At 39.0% G+C, this 23,164-nt stretch overlaps 1 protein-coding gene across 1 annotated transcript in view; it reads left to right on the top strand.

Annotated features, from left to right (window-relative positions):
• The window catches only part of chst8 (carbohydrate (N-acetylgalactosamine 4-0) sulfotransferase 8), a 135,859-nt gene that overhangs the window by 48,838 nt on the left and 63,857 nt on the right, over nt 1–23,164 (top strand). The window lies entirely within an intron of this gene.

Raw genomic sequence — 23,164 nt, 5'->3', positions numbered from 1 at the left:
TTAATCCAGCTACTAGCTAGCGGTAGGCTAACGTTAGCTGCTGTTGAGTATAGTGTTAACTAGCATCATGTGCAGCGGTGTTTATGTTTTAGAGTATCAGAGAGAAGCGCAGACATATCAGTGGCACCAGATTTCGGTAGCCAGGGTTGGCAGGAAGAAGATTTTTACAAGTAAATGTTCCAATTAATGATCCATGCAGCACATTCTCGTCTCCCTGCTTCATTTTACAGTCGAATGGTGGCTAGAATGGCTCGGGTCAAACGTCAATATGGAATGGATTAATCTGCGTTATTTTGACAGCCCTAATATATATATATATATATATATATATATATACATAAAGAGGGAGATTCTAAAGAGGGAGATTCTAATTATGCTAAGTGGATGTGTTGTTTTCTTCTGGAGAATATAAATACATCATTTCTGTGTTTTCAGCAGTAACATTTCTGTTAAATGGTGTTGTATTACTGTCAACTCAAGAGTATCAGATATTTTTATGCAGTTTTTTAAAATCTTTATTTCATTATTTCCCCACCCCGCTTCTTCTGATCCTGTGCAACCCATAGTACCCAACAAGACCTCCAAACCATTCGACAATATCGGTCGTATATATCCTATAATATGCCGCACAGGAGCGTTTCATAAAGGATCGCCCATAGCGGTAGCAGGAAATATGACCCACTGGAGTGTTTTCCGTCCTCATATTTAAACCAGAGAACGTAAAGGCGTGGTTTGAAACACGTCGTTAACGTTGTGCAACAGTCGTAGTTTGTCAGCGTTTTCAGGCAACAAAACTACTTAGTTAAGTTTAGAAAAGATCATGGTTTTGGTTCAAATTAGTACATCTGTTAAGTTACTTCATTGCTGGTACTCATGCTCCGTTTATTCTCTAAAGTAAAAAAGAAAATGTCATTGTTTACTTTTATCTTCAAACGGGACACAAAGTCCGGTCTCCTGGGTGAAAGTCTTGTGTCTGTTTGACACATCCACTACCCAAACTTGCCTCCTTATGCAGAATTTGGCATTCTTATACTTTGTCACTTTACTTCCTGCTTTGATCCCGTCATAATTACTACAGCCACTAGAGGGTGGCACCACTATGAACGTATATGTGAGTCGTTATTGCTGCTTGAACAGTCGCACATAATCAACAAACACACAGTTTTTTTTGGTGAAGGACAGTCTCATAGTACCATGATGGACCAAACTGAAAACACAAGGTAGATCATATGACTGCTTGCAAGAGTGGCAAAGTCCATCTCTTGTAGTTCCTCTTACTTTTCTAGCTTTTTTACCCAGCTGTAAAAATTATTTCATGATGCTATATGAATAGGGAAATTCATGCAGTGTCTCCAGAGAGAAATCTGCATAATAATCTTTGTGATGATCTCCAATGCTGAAAGATTAACTCCTTAAGCAAATCTGCATAATTCCACATCACATGTATTATGTTTTGCTTACAGTAAATACTGATTTATCTGAATAGGTGTGTTGTTAAGACAACAAACTCCAGACACACAGCACAGTTGTGACAGTGTCCTGTGGATAAAGTAGTGGCTTAATTGAGATGTATCTAAAGTGCAGTAACGCACAGAATGAACTGGTAGATGAGTCAATCAGTTCAACAGCATAGAGGTTGTCTTATTTCCTTGGATCAACAAACTTGATTTAATGCCTGAGTAGACGACAATCTCAAGGTTTCTCTCAGTGTCAGTTCTCCTACTACAGAAGAGTTGTTGGCCTTTAAACTGAGTAGCAACCTTGAATGTGCAAAGGCCCAATCTCTATCAGTGGAAGGCTTCTGACCATGGTTTGCTTGCTTTTTTGTTTATTTCTTTATCATTGTAGTCTGTCGCCTCTCTTATTCATCCAGAAAAGATGCTCTTAAAGCTATAGTGCGTAGTTTCTGTCGCCCCATGAGGAATTCTAAGTAATGACAACACCACTGTAGTTGCATCCACATGACACAAGCCTTCCGTAATCGCACACGCGCCCCAACCCCTCCCACACGCAGTTGCTAGTAGCCAAGGAGGAAACAGAGGCTTAAAAGAACATGGGCTCTTCAGAAGAGGCAATTACGTTTCAAATTTCTGCGCGTGAAAATGGCCGGATGACACCATGTTCTAAACATAGCCATACTAAGAAATACAGAGAGAGTTTTGTGAAGCTGATAGTCTTATTTAGCATTGTAGCAACTCATTTGGCAATGGCTTGAATGTAACGGACGTTCATTAATATCAAAAAAAGTTACAAACTAAAGCTTTAATCCCCTTTTGGTAGAATGTGTGCTAGACTCAGTTTTCTGCAGTTCAACACTGGCAGCCAGCAGCATATGTTCACATTTCAAACAATTCAAAATAAGCTATTAGTTAGGTTTTTTTCAGTGATTGAAATGCATTATGGTCACCATCATATGCAGCTTCATTATTAAAAATCTATATGATATTTAGTTTTTGCCAAGCCCTTTGTTACTATAATCACACCACTTTATTCCTTAGCACAATCGCAAAAATAAGACATTAGAAGCCTGGCAGTTGTATTTAAGTACATTAGGCAGATTTATTGTTCTCTATAAGAATGCTTATTTGAACCAAACATCCATTTCACATTTCCAATGAGTCATGCTCGATTAAATTCAATGTGTTGAAGATGGAAGAGAGTATTATTGAGCTGAGCAGCTATGTGAATTAATTAAAGTCCTACTTTTTAATTCAATATAAATGTCAAGCTCTGTGTGTGGCAGGATATTGAAATCAATCAGGCTTTAATATAACGGAATCTTCCTTCTGTGCGGGGATCAACACGTCTGCGTCACATGTTGGCTGCTTGTGCATAGGAGTAGGAGGAGGTCTGAAGGCTCTCTGTCCTCTAATCTATAGCTGTATTTCCATGTGTTTGACACCAGAGCAGAAGCGCGGCATTGTAAAATAGCTCCCGATCATTCTCAAGAACAGTGAATCACCACCGGAAAACTGGATTTGTTGTGGCTACTTAACACTCTGTTGTCATTGTTGATAGGAATGTATTTCCTACTCTCTGCCACATCCGACAGAAATTCATTGGTATGAAAGTGACAGCTAGTCCTTGGTTTTATATGTACCTTGGTGGCAGCTTTATAGGCGCTATAGCAAAGACAGGGTTTCACTAGGGAAAACAAACTCATGAATTCCTCAGCAAACCTTTTGTTTCTAGTTTTTCAGGAACATAACTTTAAATCATAGTCTCCACTGTGCAATTTTAATAGCAAGGAAAAACATTCAGTGCTACAACAGATGTGAGCACAGCACATGGCCTGTCATGGGCAAATGCGCTATACATACATACATACAGCAACTGCATAAAATTGCATCCATTAGTGGACATTGAATTCAAACATTAATTCTAGATTTTAAAAAGCTGGCCAGTAGGGTTGCACGATATTGATAAAATGTGATATTGCGATATTGATTATGAGTATTGCGATATCGATATTAATTTCGATATTTTTAAACATATGTAAAATTACAAAAGTTTCGGGAAAAAGCAAAAATAGATTCATAACAAATTAAACAAGACGGTCATATTGGACTGGTCCAACATGAATAAATAAATAACGACCATGTCTACAGAACAAGACATGTTTTACTGGTTGGACAGTATAAAATATATAAAGAGAACAGGACACAACTTTTCTTTCGCTTTTCTGATTCGCTCCATTTAGTTGTCTCTATCTATTTCTTCACTTACACTGTCACTCTGTCGAAATATGCACACACGTGGTACGCTACATAGGGTTTGTCACGTAGTGGACCCGTGCGCTGACATGTACTAACATGTGCAAGTGGCAAGATAACTGGCCAATGAAACATGATCATTATAGTGTTTCAAGCGGGTTCTAAATCAAACTCAACTAAGCCACACAGCCAACAGATGGGACGCAGCTCTCCACAAAATATTGCATACTTATTGCGACACTTTCGATATATTGCGATAACGATATTGAGTCAATATATCTCGCACCCCTACTGGCCAGTACCATCAAATTCAACCTGGCTAACTTTAGGCATATACGACCATACCTATTGTAACAACAGAGTCAGGCAGCCTCTTTATGCATGTAATGATCTTCTCCCACATACATAACATACTGTTTTTACAAGCTGGTCAAAAGCAAGCATGACAACTCTGAAACCAATTGAGTCACTTTACAGCCAATAGCAATCGCCATTGCCACATAATACAAAAGTACAATTTATTTATTTTAATAAGTTTTAAACATTTTGCAGATGCTTGCCTCATCTTTAAAGGTTCAGTAGGTAACTTTTATAAAAAATAACTTTTTGTCATATTTGCTCAAACTGTCAATATATCCTGACAGTAGCAGATTAGACAGATAGATAGCATTTGCAAGTTTATACTGCGCCCGAACAACCAATCAGAGCCAAGGAGTCTCTAACACAGTGTCAATGAATGTAAAAACTAGGCAGCGCTGATCAAATATGACTCAAGATTCTGTTACTGCTATGCCTATTTCTCACCTCAAATGTATTCAGAAACATGTTTTAGTGTACAGTTTAACTATAAAATTAGATGGATAGTGCTTGGTTTTGGCTTGACTTGGTCACAAGCTTTCTTATTTTACAGCTAAACAGTACACTGAAACATGTTTCTGAAGACGTTTAAGGTGGAAATAGGCATAGCAGTAACAGAATCTTGATTCATATTTGATGAGCGCTGCCTAGTTTGCAGTGATTGACACTGCATTTGCGACTCCTCTGCTCTGATTGGTTGTTTATACACTATAGGAGCACCAGGAGGAGGCAGAGGAACATGATTTTTTTCACAGATGATCTGATTCATGCACTACTGTCAGAATAGAGTGACAGTTTGAGCAAATATGACGAGTTATTTTTTTGTGAAAGTTAGGCTACCCGCTGTAGTTTCAAGGTTTTACAGTAAATGCACCCCCAACACTAAGTCAGTTCATAATGCAGAAGGATAGTTGCGTTAGGGCAACAAGGGCAACTAACACAGGAGACTGTCTAGTACCCTTCTTTTTTTTTTAACTTTCTTAAAAAGTATCGGTTCAGGCACCGTTAAGGCACCGGTACCGTTTTAAAAGTACCGCTTTAGCACCGGTATCCAAACCAAACAATACCCAACCCTAATATTGACTCTAGATTCAAATGTGTGATATGTGAGATTAAATATATAATAAACAAATACAAATCTTAAAATCAAGTTCATAAAGTCATTTTCTTTGCATTCATTTGATTCCCAATCAAGATGCACTGGTAAGAATTGCTTTCCATTGTTAATATGTACTTAAAAACAGTTTTGAAATGCAAAATAATATAATTTTAAATATATATATATATATATATATATATATATATGTATACATAATAATGTCAGCATTTACATATATACAGTACAGCTTCATGCAGTAACACCAAAATGAAAAACCATAAGAGTTCATTTCTTTCTCATTGTAATGGGAATGCATGGGGATTGGCAGCACTACCTCAGTGTCTGTATGATCCTGATGTTTGTACAGACACCTAATATTAAACATCTTCATTCATCAAGAGCAAGAAGAGATGGATAGAGTTTGATTTTATTTATTAATTTTTCATTTTCATTATCAATTAATCTAGAGAAGAATTGAGGTATTACTACCATACAGTTGTATAAGCAGTAGTGGTGGCAGTATGACTGCAATGTGTACATGTTGATAGCTAACTAACCTTTATTTTAATCTCTTCTGCCTCTGGCCAAATCATTATCAGTTGGTCCAGTTGCTAAGTTGCAGGTAGTAACCATGAACCAATTTATATTTTAATGAGCATGACATTAGATGGAAATGTTGAATGGGCCGTGCTCAATGATGCTAAGCAGAGGCAGGGAGGGAAGTTTTGAGTCCTATTAAAGGAAGTAGAAAACCAGCTGACTATGATTTGTGGTAATTGGAAGGGCGTTCCGCTCGAGTGTGCATACACAGCCCATTCAGTCACACTGTGGGGCTTTGATTCAAAAAGCAGCAAAAAGCATAATTATGTTTATTACTTTTCTCAACACAAAGTGAGTGCAATCCATCCCAACTGGATGGCTTCAGTCCCTCTAAGATATGACATTCTGTAATATACACCTAATTATTTTTGCTGACTGATCTCGAGCCTGGCAGTATTCACATAATGAGCTGCCCTTCCGCCTTTCCCGGTTGAATCAGTTGTTAGGCTTCCCTGCAGTTAAACTACAGTGGTAAAACTGGGAGCCTATATAAAAGTTATGATCCCCTGGAAACGATATTACCAAAAGCTCCAGTATATCCAGCTGAACCTGATATTTGTGCCATGTTGCCATAAAGCCACCCACAGGAGACCAAAGAGAAAGGTGGGAGGACACATGGGGTCAATAATAAAGAGCAAAACCTAATATAAAACTTTTTTGTACCACTTTTCCAAAGGTGATACAAACTACACCTTTTCAAAGCTCCTACACTCCAAAAGGCCTCCCACACAGATGATTTCTTTTCAGGGCTTTTTCAGCATTGAAAGACTATTACAATATCATGGTACAATAATAGACCTCAGTCAGTGGTGGATGAAGTATTGAAACGCTTACATTTATAATATGTTTTACTAAAAAAACAATGTACAACTAATACGAAAGTAATCCCTCTCAGTCCTCACTTGTGTCCCACAAGAAGTGTGTGGTGGTGTGACCCGGCCCAACCCCACTTGGGTGTGTAACCCCCAGCCAATAACAGCGTTCTCATTCCCAACCACCGTTTTGCCCCTCAGTGTCTCATTCCAACACACAAGTTTAACTGACACAGACACACACAGACAAGATAAAGCTCTGCATTCACTCATAATGTGCAATGTGGCACCTTCCAGCAGATTATTATTATTATTATTATTATTATTCCTCTAAATCACTGCTTTGTTCAGCGCCCCATTTTTTTCACTGTGTAGCTCCCTCGACCACCACTGTGCTCTTGCTTTCTCTCTGTCTCTCTCTCTCTGTCTCTCTCTCTCTCTCTCTCTCTCTCTCTCTCTCTCTCTCTCTCTCTCTCTCTCTCTCTCTCTCTCTCTCTCTCTCTCTCTCTCTCTCTCTCTCTCTCTCTCTCTCTCTATTTCTCTCTCTCTTTCTCTCTCTCTCTCTCTCTCTTTATTTCTCTCTCTCTTTCTCTCTCTCTCTCTCTCTCTCTCTCTCTCTCTGTCTCTATTTCTCTCTGTGTCTCTCTCTCTCGCTCTCTCTCTCTCTCTCTCCCCAACTGTTGAGCGGGGGAGGAGGGGTCAACTTTGAACTCTGTGTGTTTACAAACAGTATAGACACTATAATGATAGTATAACGATAACAGATAATCACTACATATTATGCCTTTAAGTAGAAGCAGCAATACCACACTATAAAAATATTCCCCTACAAGTAAACGTCCTGCATTCGTAATATACTTAAGTAGAAGTACAGAAGTGTGATTATAAACAAAGTAGCATACCGATTATCATTTTATCAATACATGGAGTTTGGTGACCTTAGATAATTTCCCTATAAACTAGCCCAAAGAGAGCACAGCAGACATTTGAAAATGTAAGAGCAGGAAAAGAACAGATGTAATTAATAACATCAGTGATGGCTGCATTCCATTTTGGTGTGTGGGTTTCAGGAGCCCTGGTATTGTGCATGCTGGCTCACTGAGCCATCGTTAATGGTACCAGTTAAACCTTTTCCTTTCCTGCTATGAGAAGTCAAAATGTCTGTTGTGAAAAATGTCTGAGCAGAGGTCTACTCAGCTGGACTGATCTGGAAACACCTGTGTTTAGTGTCAGGTTACAGCTTAATTTTCCAGCAGGTACGACAAGAATTTTCCATGAAAGCTTTTCAGAATGTGAGAGCAGCAACACGGGTACAACAAAACAAACGGTCTGTCGTAGATTAGCCAGGTGTGTGTGTCTGTTGGGTCCCCAAGTTAATCACATCTTAAAGTCCATTCTTACATGGATTCACTTCTCTACCTCAGACAATGTTGCCTTTTGCACACTAAACTGAGACAAGTTAATTGTGTTGAGAATAAAACGCAACTGAGTTGGCTCTAATTAATTAATTCTACGCTGATTTTAATGCCTGTGAGAAATATCAGGATTAGTTGAAGTTAGTAATTGGTTTGAGTTAGTGTGTGTGTAGAGTGTGTGTCAACAATATAAATAGTAAGAAATGAGGATAGTCAAATTTGCTGTGATCCCCAGCTGGCTGAGATGGGTCATTAGTAGGCAGAAAGTGTGCAAACTTTAACAACAGGCGATAAAAGTGAGGTTTCTTTTGTTTTGAATTAAACTGTATTGCTCTGTAGGTAGAAGCACATAGGGCTCGTTCTCTATCTCTACGTAACTACTATTTTTTTTTACATTTTTCAATACAGGAAGTCGTGTCAAATGCACTTTATAAGTTCTAAACAAAATTCTATATTCCACAGGCAGATTTTGTTTCCTCCAATCTCCAATTTACTCCTGCACCTCTGAGCAAAAGTGTCATTGCTACAGAAAGGCAATTTAGCTCATTGACACAATTACAGCTATGTTGAACAACACTCGAGGCAGCACTATAAATGAACCTCACCCAAAAAAATAAGTGTGTCAATAATTTGCAAAAGCGCAATGGTGTCAAAGAGCTGGAGGATCAATGGGAACTTCAGCCTTCATACATTTACCTTGTTAAATGTGAACATTGCATTACCAGTCAGCTTGTTGTAGTTAAAATGAATTATACAGAAACCTCAAGCCTTTGAACTTTTGCATTAATATAATTATAGAGCATGATCCTTCTATTAAATCTGAATACATCACTATCGGCTATTATGCTAATTTCCACCTTGGTCCCCAGGTGGCAATTCAGCAATTTGCTTTGTAGCATAACATTTGCAATTTGATGGACACCTTTATTCCAAATGCCTCACAGTAACATCACTGCATACTATTCTGTTATACAGGTGGGCATTTCAATTGAATCCACTGCTCTGTGATTGACAACTTATCTGACATATCTGAATTGTCAGTCCCACCTGCACCGCTGCAGCAGTTCAAAGCAAACATTATTTTCAAATGGGTATTTGAGCCAGCTCTGATCTGTTTATATAGACAGGAAATCTATTACTGCAATGCTCATATCTAAATGTTTAAGACAAACCCCAATTCATTGAGGTTAATTATAGAATATAGATGGTCTGCTTTGCCTAATTAATAATATTTGCCCGTATTTGCAGCCATAACATGATTTACAGTGTATAAGCTTGGTCAGTCAATATCCAGTGTTTTCTCATGCATGCTGGAAGGTATTTTATCATGTAGAATTTTCACCAATCACAAGATTCCTGAAGTACATTATCATAAACGTAGGTGTATTAAAAGAATAAGTGACATAATGCCAACGTTTTGAGGGAGTGTGCATGTTACCAAATTAAAACATTCAAATATTTGTGCTATAACATGTTTGTTTGCGATTGTTAGTGTGCACTCTGCAAAAAAAGAGCATTACAGCTGGGTTTGTCACTGTTCTGGTTTAAACCAGAACAGTGACAAACCCAGTTGTAATGCTCTTTTTTTGTATTTGACATGGCAACATGATGGTTAAACACATACAGCAGGTTATTAAAAGCAACTCTAATGAGCAGCAGCACCCAAGGCCATGTTACTTTAATAGCATTAGACAATGTTCTTGCCTGAAAACATTCTTAATATAGTTTTTACCCTTCAGCGTTGCCTCTTGTTGCTGAAAGCTTTCACTGTATCCCCTTGCCAAAATCTTTAAGTGATAATTCTATTTCCAAGATACTAATAGAGGAAGTTAGTTAAAGAAACAACCACTGTCATCTGCATAATGTTTCAGGTAAGGATATGTATGTGTAAGAGGTTAATAGTGCAGCCACCACCAGTGATTTTCATAATTTAAACAAGCCAGGACATATTAAATGTAGATGAACTGCCAAGGTGAACATTTAATTTGATAAAATATAATTTCCCTAATGTTTTATTTAATACAGCTGTATAATTAATTAAACCACCAGCAATTTATTATGAAGCGGCAACACAGGCTGTCAAGACTAAATAGGATGACATGAAAGCTGTGCTAAAACAATGGCCTAGATTCATTTCTTTCGTATTGAGCTAATAGTTTTCAGTCTATTCTGTTTTCACCATTTCTGCATGGACTAAAATAAGCGGACACATTTAATTGACTTCTCAAGCATTTATATTTTCTCTTGCGTCATCTGATAATCCCAACGCCCCCTCACTGTTCCCACATTGATTTTGGTCTATGTTGCCTTGGGCAAGGCCTCGAAGCCGAGCTGTAGTCATGCTGGAGAAAGCTGGGGGCTAAGGGCAGTCCTCAGGCCCCGGGGCACATGGCTGTGGGCAAGAGAATAAAAGACACAGGCTTATAGAGGGCCACAGGGCTCGGGTCTTGCATTAATTAGCAAGTAGGGATGTGAGAAATTGCTTTTAGGGAAGAAAAAGAGTCTGCAGGGATTGTCTTGAATGGCCTCTGGAGATTTCTCTGTTTCATGGTGAGGGAGGTTAAGTTGCTCCTCGCCTTCTATTGCGTCCTGCTGCCTGACACTGAGAGCACTGTGCATACTGTGTGTCCTGTGTACAGTGTTTTTAATGCATTTTTCTTGTTCCTCTGAAACTTGTCTTTCTCAACTTACGTGTGCACATATTTGCGTGCACACACACACACACACACACACACACACACCCACCCACCCACACACACACACACACACACACACACACACACATACAAGTGTAGATGGAGAAATGCAGTGCATACTGTAGGGTACTTGTAGTATGTACTTTTTCAAATGTGGAATACAAATGTGTAGATTATGTTTGGTAACTTTGTAAAACAATTAATGCCCAGACTGTACCTTCATTTTGTGTATTTATTGTCTTAATAATTAAAGGACTATTTTACATTTTGTGAAATACGCTTATTCACTTTTTTGGTAGCTAGGTAGATGGGAAGATTGATATTACTCTCATATCTATCCATTATGTATAATCCAGAAGCAGGTTAGCTTATCTTAGCACAAAGACTGGAAACAGGGAAAACAGCAAGCATGGCCCTGTTCAAAGGTAACAAACTGCCTACTAGCCCCTCTAAACCTCACTAATTAACACAAAAGGTTCTGGTAGGCAGACTTTGTTGTCATTGGACAGAGCCATGCTAGCTGTTTCCCCTGTTTCCAGTCTTGTTGCTAAGCTACCTGTCCAGCTACATATTTACCATACAGATGTGAGAGTGGTATCAATCTTCTTTTCTAACTCTTGGCAAGAAAACAAATAAGTGCATTAATGTCATCCGTCATACATCTCTCTTATGATGAAAAAAGCAAATATAAAGCAATTGCTGCTGATACAAACCATAATTGTCTGTTGGATGCACCTGTTCAGTTTGCTGCACATGGTATAGACACTGAGTCATTCGACAAAGAGACTGTTTTGTGAAATATGTGACTAATTTTTAGTTTTCTCTTTTTTCCCCTTTTCTATCTCTCTTTCTGTGCGGCCCTTCAATCATCTGTTTATGCTGATGCCTGACAGGTAAGCACAATCTGTATTCCTACAATCACTTAAACATCACAGTGAATACATAACAATGTTGGAGTTTTACAAGCATTAAAGGGCTCATGTTAAGAATATTCACCCTCAATAAACCAGCAGTTTAACTCATGTTTTGGAACTGTTCCCACACAGTCACACAAGCATCACTTGAAAGTAATGCAGAACTAAATTGGCCAAACGTATACAGTAGTTCTAAACAGCCCCGCATTGTTTCCTCCAAGAGTTAAGTAATGCAAGTATTAGTGAAGCTCTTCCTCGCACAAGAGCCCTTAGATTTGGGTGCCTGTAGGCAGTTGTTGTTGGCAGACTTGAAAACCGCAATAAGCTGAAAATGATTTCAAAAGAAATATGAAGCAGATTTCGATGAGTTCCACAAGGTTGCTTGTTCACAGAGAAAGTGCATAATAGATATGCAAAATACATCCCTATGCACAGTGCAGCAAGGCAGAAAACATTTCAGCAGAGCTTGCATACTTGCATTTGTTTGAAGATATCAAGGCTATTGTTTTTCCCCTTGAGGAATTTGGCTTGCTGGAGGAGGACCTTTTTATGAATTGTTTTCTATTTTAAGGTGGTTGCGCAAAACGTGTAATGAATCTGTTTATGAGCAGCTTCATAAAAGTAACCTTAGCAAATGAATATTGTTGACAGGATTTAAAGAATGCTTAGAACCTGTCAGCTGAGGGTTCTTTGTATGGAGTAAATCCTTCATTCTCGTAGTATATAATTGCAGAGAGAATGGAGACAGTTGATCAAGTTGTTTCTTGAATCTGACACTATGAGGATCAGTTGTTATTTTATTTTTTTATTGACTGATTGATTAGGATTTTGCTGAGAGTAATTTGGTCCACTTTGCGTACCAATAAGTCTGCAACAGTGACTACCTGAAATCACTGATGTTATCAGTGCTCTGCACTTTTCAAGCTAAGCATGAAATCTTTGAGAGGCGTGTAATGAGGAAGCCAAATACTGACTGTCTAAACCACACCCTCAGAGGGTGGTTTGAGCTGAGACCTTCTGACCACTGCTTCAAGGTCCCGGAACTCAGCTGTACCAAATATTGTTTGCTCTGTATTGACTTTCTGATCACATCCAATGTATGAAAGCCGTATTTCTTTTCTTAAACCACAAGCCAGACACGGCAAAAACATCGTCTTTACATGCACTGGTCAATTTTGAGATTTTGGGCTATATCTATTTATCCATGGATACAAGCTAGGCTTTAGGATGCTAAGGATTTGATTAAATAGAGAGATAGATTAGATATTGTGTCTGTAAATAGTGGTTTCCAAAAAAAATAATTATGGAATTTTACAATACATATGTTGAAGGCTGTATTATCAAAAGGACTCTTTTCTCATACGCTAAGCCATAAATCTCCACTTCTGTAGCACTTGCATACATACACCAAACCTTCATGTTTTATTTCTATCAATATTCTGAAGGTTTTTACAGAGGGGTGTGTTCATACATCAAATCCCTCACATAGATGGATCAATATACCATGTTATTCCTAAAAACATGGCAATAAAGGATACTCTATGTCTGTTGACAGGATTAGTATCTGTAAGATATAAAAAGAGATATCCAAAATTCCCTCTGTAAAAACCTGAAAACAAGAATTTTTAACCTGGCTTTATCCAATGTTCAGATATCTGTTTTGGAAAAGTATGCAAATAAGCGCATATTTAATAAGATTATGCATCATTTGCATACTTAAAGATAACATTTCAGAAAACTTGTAAAACCAAAAAAAGTCTTAATGTAAGTAACCAACTGGGGAAGTTAGATGGTGATATATTAGTTAAAATGTAAAAAAGAAAAAATACTGTACTGCACTACTTTATTGTACTATACACCTAATTCACATCTTCCATACCATCATTTTACAGCAGTCTTGTCAACAAACTAAGACAGCTGACTCTTCCAGCTTCATCAAATGATTTCCTCAATGTGTCCGGAAACTGAACTATGTTATACAAGGAAGACAGCACACCCAGCTGGGAATAACCGATTTGTATAATAATACTGCACCCAAGACATGTTGTCCTAAACTGAAATAACACATTTTATCATGTGCGGAATAAATTGCATACAAATGATTATTTTTATACACATAGCAACTACAGCCATAGTTCAGTGAAGTGTGCTGTAGTTTGTACACCATCTCGCTGTGGAGAATGAAAGTGAGTTGACCCGTTTTCTTTTGCTGTGTGACTTATACTTTAAGTCAGACGATAATCAGATACTCAGCAGGCACAGGCCTTTCAACTATCTGTGTCCAGTCACAGTGACGTTTTTTTGATTTCCCCCACAACCCACTTCTCCATGCCCTGCCCCCATAGCTTGTTTATTGCATTCATAGCACTGCCTTTGATTTTCGCGGGGCAACGACTTGACACATCAGCTGCCAGCATATCGTCGAGATGACTCTTTCACATGAGAGGCGTCCGGCTTGTTTGTTGCCGCTGCTGCTCTGCTGAGACAGGTGGGCATTGTTGTCTGCCTGCTTGGCTCCCATCTCACTCTCCCAACTAGAGCAGTCTTCCTACATAAATTGAACCCCATACCACGAGCATGTCGCAACAAAATGTGGCCACGCTGCCTCACAGTCTGTGGAGATTTATCAGGGTCAGCCTCCCACAGCTCAGTGCCACACTGCCAGACCTGAATATAATCCTGCTCCTACCCGCACCCCCGTGTGTGTGTGTGTGTGTGTGTGTGTGTGTGTGTGTGTGTGTGTGTGTGTGTGTGTGTGTGTGTGTGTGCGCGTGCATGTGTACTACACATACACAGCTTATGCATCCATTTGTGAGCATGTGTGGGGCAGAGTACAGACCACTGATATGGAACTGAATAGAAGTATAGTGGCTCTTTGTGTTGAAGGATCGATGGCTGCTGATGGACCATTGTCTTCATAAGGTTTTTAATGAAAGCTAATCTTTTGAATTGATTTATATGCAGTTAGCAGGAGTTCTGATGGAAGGATTTGATGACGACAGACAATAAGATAGAGCATTCAACTTTAATGTGCTACAGTATCATTTTTATGTATTAACAAGCTTCATTTGTTGGGGGAGTGGTGTGAATTTGCTAGTTGTAGCAGAGCTTGGACAACGCATAAAGGGGGAAAGGTTTCCTCAGGTTCAAGGAATGGAACATACTGATTTATTTATATCCTTTTATAGTACACACAGGTCAACGTTTTGACACTACCTTCATCAGAGTCAAAATGGACAAACACATGAGGAAAATACATAGCCAACCTAGGTGTACAATGGATAGTTGGTTGAGCCGAATTTTAATGGATAATGAATCCAAAAGTGCTACATTATTTATAACCAGGGCATGAAGTTAACTTTTTTGACCACCAGCCACTGTGGCAGGTGGATTTTTAAATCCACCTGCCACAGTGACTTTTTACCAGCCAGTTTTTTTTTTTGCCTCATAAAGGTGAAAAACAGGAATTGCTGTGTCTCTATGATCCTATCCTGTCCTATTCATGGTAGCCTATTCGTGGACATTGCGCCGTCATCACGTGCTGTAGTAGGGAGGCCCGCCTTGATAATCCTGCATAGGGGCCCGGTGTTGGCTCGTTACGCCACTGCATATAAGAGATGAGATGCCTGACAAAATCAGGAGTAGCATACGTGCACCACAACAACAACAAAAACACTGGTGAATGCGCACCATAACACATGAGTTGTTGCAAAAAAAGTTGCAATTTTTTTTTGTATAGTTCTTAAAAATAAAAAAAAATTATAAAAAGGAAACTTGTTTTGGGGAGAATAATAATTATTACTATTAATTAATGACTCTGGGCTGAGATTTCCTAGGAACCTTACCAAAAAGGCTCAGGATGCTGCAAATGTTGGTATAATATGAAAACGGCTGGTGGATTTAAGACACAAAATAATTATTTATTGAATGACTCAAATATGAACATATCTGTCACTGTCAGTGGCTTGTTGATCTTTACATTGTTAGTTAATTTCCTATCCTGGGCTGGGACACACATTCATACGGTTTAATAAAGTACTTATTGGATTTTAACTTATCATTGCACTTACAATAATGAGCATAGCTGTCCTCAATTTAGGTCATCCTGTACGTCTCATCTGTGTTTTTTTCTGCATCCACTATGTGTGATTGTGTGTGTTTGTGTGTGCGCGCGTCAGTCGCGGGGGAAACGGAGCAACAGCCCCGCCCGCTGCAGAGAGCCGACATGATTGAAACAGCAGCAGCTTTCATTCAGCTTTTTTCGTTACAGCGTACATTGATGTTAAAATGTATACATGTTGGCAGGACGGTCTGAAATCTTTTGCACGGTCTTTCGCTGCACGTTTTGTTGGTAAATGTGAGATGTTCGAGTCACACACGTCTCGTCTTCATATCAGAAACAAGGAAATGAATTTGACCCGTTCTCACTCCCGCTTGGTCAGTGGCTGCACGTGTGCTTACTGATAGTTACGCGTCTGAATCACTCAATTCTCATTGGCTACCTGCCAATGTGGCAGGTAGATTTACAGTGTTACCCGCCAATTGCAAAATTCACCCGCATTTGGCGGGTGGTCGGGTGTTAATTCCATGTCCTGTTTATAACTGTCAATAAAGTATCAAAACTAACCGTGGTTGCTTCCCAATAAAAGCCACCCAGTGTTTCACCAGTTGAACACTTAATGTGAAGCAGCAGCAGTAGAATGCATGATCTATGCCCTGTGAATCCCTTCTGCTAAAGTATAACCATCTAAATCTAGTGGCGGACTCTGCCAGTTGTACCACACAAAAAACACAGTAAATAGAAACATACTTACTGAATGGAAATACATTGACTGGCTGTTTTAGAAAATCTTAAGAATTCTAACTTGAAAGGCGGCAAATTTATGTGTGCTCCAGTCCCAGAGTAGGCTTTTTTTAATTCTGAAGTTTGCAGTTTGCAGTTCTGAGAAGCACCTGATTCAGCTGCACACTGCTGAAAGATTCACAGAGAACCCTTTTTACAAAGGTGCAAGGTTGTTCGTTTTTAATATCCGTTTTTGTGAGAAATAATTGTAGATCCTAATTATTTGGGGAAAAAGCCATAAATGCATCACTTTTAGCTATGCTTGCTTGCTGTCATGTCTCAAAGACCCCATCAATGTGGAGCCAAATCCAAGGCCTGACTGTGACCTCATAAAGAATGTACAAGCCTGGAGATAAAATGCTTTGATCTATCAGCCTTTTCAAACTTTCTTTTCTTTGGTTTCTGGATCTCCAGTCGTTCTTTAAGAAGGACGCCATCGGCTGAAAAGTAGTTGTGGAAGGCCATGTTCTACTGGCAGCTCAGTGGATTTAAAACTATGTGTCGGAAATGTGTCACTCACAGTGTCTCGTCCTCGGATCTGTTCACCATTATTGTCAGTTGCACAGAGAAGCCCCTTTTTCTTTGTTCTCTGTTCATGTCAAGGTTGCCAAAAGCAGAGCAGGATTTACTGACAGATGTGTCAGCCACTGCAAATATAAAAGCCATGTGAACACTGAATAAGTGACTTGCTAAACCTTTGTGCTTACTTTAATGACACTGGTTTATTTTCCATTGCTTATCTGGCCCTCTGGCAGACTCTTCCACAAATCTCACAGACATTCAGATGTTTCTCCATCCTAATTATTTGTTTATAGCCTTGTGGCATTGATTATTTCTCCTGCTCTGCCTCAGTGCTGTACGGTGGCCCTGAAGTGCAAATCACAACAGCAAATAGAAAAACACAACAGCAAATCATAAAACACAATGGCAAATAGGAAAACACAATGGCAAGTATGAAAACACGACAGCAAATAGGAAAACACAACAGCAAATAAGAAAACACAACGGCAAATAGGAAAACACGACAGCAAATAGGAAAACACAATGGCAAATATGAAAACACGACAGCAAATAGGAAAACACAACAGCAAATAGGAACACACGACAGCAAATATGAAAACACGACAGCAAACATGAAAACACAACAGCAAATATGAAAACACGACAGCAAATAGGAAAACACAACAGCAAATATGAAAACAAAACGGCATTAACTTCTACCGGAAAAGGTAGGGCCTATCTAGCAGAGGACGGACCCTCCTGAAAGGACAGACGGACTGTCTCTCTGTTAAAAGTAGGTGCTTTTCCGTGTTTTTCACCTCTCCTTCCTATTAAAAGACAGACAGTCCGTCTGTCCAATCAGGAGGGTCCATCCTCTACTAGATAGGCCTATTTCCTATTTGCTGTCGTGTTTTCCTATTTGCTGTCGTGTTTTCCTATTTGCTGTCGTGTTTTCCTATTTGCTGTCGTGTTTTCCTATTTGCCGTTGTGTTTTATGATTTGCTGTTGTGTTTTTCTATTTGCTGTTGTGATTTGCACTTCAGGGCCACCGTAGTGCTGTCCTCCTACAATGATCAAATAGCTAGAGGATAGAGAACCACACAGGCCTTATTCACCAGCCTATCATGATTATCCACAAACCCGTGTAGAGGCAGCACAAAGCAGCCTGACTACCACCTGACTGTGGGCTGCTTCTGCACAATATGGATGGCTCTGATGGAATTATTGTCTTTAAAGTCACTGAGAATCCCACGTGTTACCATCCTAAACAATGTTTTTTTTTTTTTTTTTTTTTTTTTCATCCATCAAATATTTGTGTTCTTGGATATAGCTCGTTAAATGAGGTTTCCAGACCTTTAGTCTCATTAAAAGGGGAAGTCAAGCTCCTCTCTGTTGCCAAATGTTATCTTGTTTCAGTCAGACGCTTTGAATTTTTTTCTTTTTAATTAATTAGCTTTTTTCTTTTTCCCAGTCAGATTCAGTTACACTGAAACTGACGTTAGTTTTAAGGGTTGAATGAGGGTTTTGGGCTTCGATGTATGCTTTGAGCAGGCGTCCATGTTTGAAGTAGAGATACTCGCGTTAAGGAACTGCTGAGACCTTTAAGATTTGCAGCATCTGAGGGTTTTTGTTCATTTTTACACCTGATGACTGCCTCTTATGGTCACTGTGTCACATCAAAGGCTGATAGCTTTGAGGAGAAAAATCCAATTCTTCAGGACTACTGTACCAGAAGAGCAGCAGAAAACAGACGGCTACTTGTCAGCTTTTGATTTTTCGAAACACATACCTACGCCTGCTGGTTGAAACCTGAAAAACGTGACACTTCATTTGTTTCCCCATATCTGTTACTTTTTTTAAACACCCCAACCCTCTTAAGGTTTTATGTTTGCTAATATATTGTGAATTATGTACATAAATCCTAGAAAGCAGTCTCACTTCAAAAAATCAATGCAATGACAGCAGTGATGTAGGACTCAGAACACACTGTCCTTATTTTCATCAAGTTAAAAGGACATTGCCATATTCACGTGGTCATGTGGTCAGCCAGTTGTTATTAGCACTCAGTGGCCAACAAAAAACACAAGCTGTGGATGTTTGTTTCTATATCAATACATGTTAATTGAGTCTGAGAAAGCTGACATTTTTTCATAAAAATTTGTTTCATGCCAAAACACCACACATACCTTTTGAAACATTTTGATATATTTATGTTCATTCGTATATCTTGTATGTGTAGAGCTGCAAAGATTAATCGATTAGTTGTCAACTATTAAATACATTTTTATATTTATTTATATATATATATATTCTTTTTTTTTTATAATCGACTTTTTATGAAAAAAAGTATAAAAAAAACTCTGATTCTTAAATGTGAATATTTTCTAGTTTCTTCACTCCTCCATGAAAGTAAAATGAATATATTTGAGTTAGGAACAAGACAAGATATTTGAGGACATTTATGTCTTCTTGGGCTTTGGAAAGCACTGATCAACATTTTTTTTACCATTTTCTGACATTTTTTAGACCAAACAACTAATTGACCAATCGAGAGAATATCGACATATTTGCTGTCATGTTTTCATATTTGCTGTCGTGTTTTCCTATTTGCTGTCGTGTTTTCCTATTTGCTGTCGTGTTTTCATATTTGCTGTCATGTTTTCCTATTTGATGTCGTGTTTTCCCATTTGCTGTCGTGTTTTCCTATTTGCCGTTGTGTTTTCCTATTTGCCGTTGTGTTTTTGGATTTGCTGTTGCGTTTTTGTATTTGCTGTTGTGATTTGCACTTCAGGGCCACCGTACATTTATACCAAAGTAAGTCTCAGTTTAAAGTTCCATTTCACAAAGACAGCAAAAGTAAACAAACCTTTTTAAGCCACAGCTGTAGCTAACCTCATTTCACAAAGCTTGTCTAAAGCTTTAGCAGGCAGTAGGGAGCAGTTATATTACTGGAGTGGGCCCATCACAGCGTCTGGTGGAGCAAGGTCACCTCCTTTCTGCCCTGTATCCAATGCCAGTTGACAAGAGAAAAACATGCCTTCCCTTCTCCGACAGTTTAGAGAGCTACTGCTCCTTTCTGATGACGCAACACTGAGTCAATACTTTTGCACCTCAGAAACGTTTTCTATACCACTGGAACATTTTTTGTGTAAGCCTGCATGGCCACATGCTCGGTCTTTATGCATATTCAGTACGCTCAGAGTTGAGTAATACTAATCAGAAATATTAATTATTAATGAATTAGGAACACTGATGCAAGACAGTATAAATGATTTACAAAAGATGGAATATTAAACTGACAGCTATCAATGGTTGATCACTGAATCACTTCATGGTTTCCTTAACATGAGTCATAATTAATAAGATGTCAAATCATTAACACCCTTTTATGAAAATGTTGCAGTACAGTACATGTGAAATGTGAGGTCCTGCTTGTCCTCATATGCTCCACAATGGATCAGTGGAGGGATTGTATTTGTATGGAAGATGGCAACAGTGACATTTCCAGGTGGCTTCAGTGATGGAGGAAAGACAGCAAAGAAAAGGGATTTAAAAACATATTAGAATCGGTCCTATTTATATGCAAAGGACACACCGATTTATAGGCCACAGATTTTGCCTATGATTTCTTCTGAAGATTTCTCATTTCCGTTAACATTTCTCAAATGCATTCTCATGACAGTGATGGTTTATCTATTAACTTAATATTCCATCTTTTCTCACCATACTGACTTTACCGTGTTAGCCACAGTAAGCTATTTCCAAACCACCAAAGCGCCAGAGAGCTGAAATGGGTGACTTTTTGCAACATTAACTATTTATTGGAATTCTGAGCTGCACTTTCAAAATTCCCCTCCCCCCTATGCCATCTATTATCCTTGAGGAAGAACAATGCATGGATGTGAACACAAATTCCAAGAGAGGTGAGAGATGAATTTAAGTCCATTTTTCTAACCTGGCAATTCATTTGTCATCCTCACAGCTGGAGGAGCTGCTACCTCCCAGGTCTCTGATTAAACAGGAGAGAATTGATAACAAGTGTCTGAGGAAGAGGAGGCTCTGCCTATTGGAAAAAAAAAAAGGTTTCTCAGAAGGAAAGACCAAGTAATAAGCCACAATCTGCAATTAAAGCAAAGGAGCCGTGGGTATCTTTAGCCAGAGTGTATTTGCTGTCACTTCACCCAATACCTTTAGGTCCTATATTTAATAAGTAATACAGTATGGCTAGACAGAACCAGATGGCATTTTTAGAAATGTAAGACTAAAAAGGAGGCTGCTATTCAGTGAACAAGGGCCTGATACAGTCACAATGAAATATCTCTCTAAATTACCACAAAGGAAAGACACTGTATCAGTTACATGTCTTTCACAATAGATCTACATTAAATCCATGATTTATGCCTGTCCCTAACGTGCCCTTTAAATGCATCCGAGATGGGGGGAAAAAATAGAACACTCGAGGTGCTCGCTGGAAGCCAAAGTAACAAATTCAGAAGAATCTTTGATTACCTCTAATGTGGTTATAGGTAATGGTGACCTGTCTCTAAGGAGCCAAGCTAGAGCTAAATTATATTTCAAATCCATTAAACCTTACCTCAGATCCATGATTTGCTTCCAGCAAGCAGCTACCCAGGGCAGCGGATAATTGAATTTCAAACCTGAAGCCAGGAAGCAGATAGGCCTCTGAGCAAAGTCCTCTGCATGAGGCGGAATACTTATATGCATAAAGTCATGATTTATTTGTGCCTATCAAATCTTGTAATGGGCTGCTCTCTGCCATGGAGAGGGCTAACCCCATTTGTTGAAACAACACGTCCGTGGAAAAAATTAGATTGCTATGACCAACAGACATAAGCAGTTATTAAATTAAGGCATTTAACCTGACTCCCGCTGCAAAGGAAACTTCAACGGGACGGAGGGACATGCTTAATTACATAGACATGAAAGTCTGAACAAGGCGCTGTTACCTAGATCTGATTCCTTTGCACTTTCTGCTACACAGGTTAGGATCATCAGGCCCCGAGGCTGTCCACTTTATACATTTTTGAATGGAAATTGCAGCTGCTACATCCCATCATTACGCACCGCATTTCTTAAACGACCTTAGATCAGTTATGGGATGGTAGTAATGGATCAAAAACAGAGGTAATAAAAAAAAAAAATCATCAAATAAAAATTTAAGATCCTATTCAGTGGGTGTTGAAACAGAAACCCCTTCTTCATAAGCAACTTTAATTCAGCCTGGTGACAGCCAGACTGAGCCGTAACCTTGATGTGTCTAATTGCTTACAGTGGACTGAACTCTCAGGGAGACTCTGGGCTGTTAATAGGAGGATCATGCACTCAGGGGAAAGCAAAGGCTCCCCTTTCTCTTTGCTGTCATCCCTGCTATTTTGAGACATCCCTCACTGCGGAGTCAAGACAGACTACACCAAACTCAATAGTGAATCAATCATTAGAGCAATTTACCAATTAGGCTCATTGTACTCTATAAATAAACATATCACAGCCTTCCCATGCTCTGCCCCTTGAGATGTAGGCGACCGTCTCAACATCCAGTCTGGCGATCAGGGCACACGGGCAAAGACATGGCATCGATCAGGGACCTCTGTTATACTGTCTCTTTCTTTGGCAGGGAAATTGTCTCCTCATGAGTTGTCATGATGCAAACAGACTAAATATACCTCAGCATTACGTCTGCGCCATTTTTTCGGTTGTTTTTTAACTGCAAACTGAGATTCAGACACAGTTATTCATGACATGTATGCATACAGCATAGTCACTCAATTTTTTGTTACTACTACATACATAGTCTATGGCTAATGAGCATTTAACAGAAATAATTACCCAAGCGCACACCATTATTAATAATGCAAGGATTCCCCGGGGTTTGTTATCAGTTTCCTTTTAGCTAATTACAATATCACACAAAAATATCCTGGATTAAGCTACAATGAGTGTGGCAATTCACCCAGGTGACATTTAAACTGTTTGGAAACACCAGAGTTAAGATTTCAAGACGTAATGTATAATTTATAGTGGAAAGAGAGGCTTTGTAATGATACAACAGCTCTTGGCATCATCACCTCCCCTGGCAGGCAGTCTCCTGCTCTCAGCCTCAATGCTGGAGCTGCCACTGCTGCTGCTGCTGCTTGTGCACAGCCTGCCAAAGCTCCAGCATGCTCTACCCACCTGTCAGGCGAAGAAAAACATT

Source organism: Sander vitreus, chromosome 1 (assembly GCF_031162955.1).
Source record: "Sander vitreus isolate 19-12246 chromosome 1, sanVit1, whole genome shotgun sequence".
Lineage (NCBI taxonomy): Eukaryota > Metazoa > Chordata > Actinopteri > Perciformes > Percidae > Sander > Sander vitreus.
Note: the sequence above shows the minus strand (reverse complement) of the source record. Positions and strands in the feature narration are given on the sequence as shown.